Consider the following 1,817-nt stretch of genomic DNA (forward strand, 5'->3'; position numbering starts at 1 on the left):
GACCATGTTTCGGTCTGGGACACGCTTGTTTTTGGCTTTTTTGAACAGAAGATGGGACACGCTTGTTTGAAATTTGGGGAAAGTACAAACTTTGACCCCTCTTAAATTTCGGACCTACTGTGGGTCCGGGATAGGATGGTAATCCCAGGTGTCCCAAATAGTGGGCAGGAGCGATTTCGGCCGCGCGCATGTGTGCTTAGGCGGCCATTGTGTATGAATGTTTTTCGGAGGTGGTTGCGTGGCATCTAGATGAAGCTACAAACCTACCCCGGTTTAGACCTTTGGACGTCGGGCCGGTAGGTTTCACGGGTCGGTGTTATTAGGAAAGTAATTTCCCTGTACTACCAAACATTGGTCTCACGCGGTTTCGGGTGAGTAGAGGCTCTTTTGGCGCTTCGTTCAAAATTTTGAAACACAAGCATTCACGTTTAGAGTACTCTTGAACTTTGAGGATTGACCTAAATAGACAACGTTAAATTTGACCTTGTATGTTTGAAAACCTCATTAAATTACCCGCTTCTTTTTGAAATTTTGACACTTGAAAATCCTATAACTATGATTATTTTGCAATGGAGGAGCTAAATTTGAATCTATTTTGTACACGACTACATATGCTATTATGTACAAAATCAGAGCAAAGATTGGTGCCCCCATAATTTAGGTATGATTTACAAATGCCATGATATCAAATTCAAATAATTGAATGGACTTCATGTTGAATTCGATTTTTTTAAACCAACTTAAGTTGAATTCAAATGTATGCTAGTTCATAGGTAGCCATTTATAATGTTCATTGTGTATCTTTTGTATGTATAATGTGCTTTACACACACAACATGAACTATACTCACGTTTATATTCGATTGCTAAAGCGATGCATTGTCTGGAGTTCAAAATACTAACTATGTGGATCAATTGTGTCGAATAATAACATAGACATGCTCAAATTCAATGGAATCTAGATGTCTGATGGATCAATGACCGTTCCTTACGCGAATTGCAAATATCATGATCCCATCCTAATATTTGGATACAATTTATATCTTTAATCAATGTGTATAGCAGTCTTGTACGTGTAGTTTCACTCTCCATCGGTGGTCCCTCACACATGCTCACACACTCTCTCCCGAGGTGTCTTTCTCGCACACATGCTCTCGATACAACCCTCCCTCCCTCTTGTAACCATTTACGACTGTTTTCAGTAACCTTTATCACGAGCACTCTTCCTCTCGCAAGCATACACACGCACAATCCCCATCGACCCTTTCTATATACATAGACCTTCCTACGTGTCTCCTGTACGCACATTATCTTTTGGCCTGTCTCTCACGCATTGTCGCACACCTCTCTTCCTAATCGACGAGTATGATTCTAGCAGAGCATTCTCTAGGATGCCCCTTAAAGTTAGGTTGGATGAATAGTAATATCAGAGATAAAGGGGTTACCTTAGTCCGAGAACCTAGGGTTACAAATCCTAGCCTGCTTTGTTAGTGGACATAGAGTCCTTCACAATTATGCTATCTTTGTCTTGTATGACTAGTCATCCATGGGTCTCCCTAAATGCATCACGGGCCGACCAATGTGGCAAACCGAACGAAGGGCCTCACCTCGTCCCACTGGACCTCACGCGGTGACACACCCTCTGCCCCCACGTCTCATTATCTTCTCACACCCACACATACCAACACAGACACCACACACACAAAAAATTCTCCTGGTGCCTCTATCCACTCTCCCCTTGCATATACACACTCAAGGGAATCTCTCGCCGTGACGTCATATCCGTCTCTATCTCTCTAGACCACTCTCATTTCTCGT

The sequence above is a fragment of the Triticum aestivum genome, chromosome 7D, assembly GCF_018294505.1.
Source record: "Triticum aestivum cultivar Chinese Spring chromosome 7D, IWGSC CS RefSeq v2.1, whole genome shotgun sequence".
Taxonomy (NCBI): Eukaryota; Viridiplantae; Streptophyta; class Magnoliopsida; order Poales; family Poaceae; genus Triticum; species Triticum aestivum.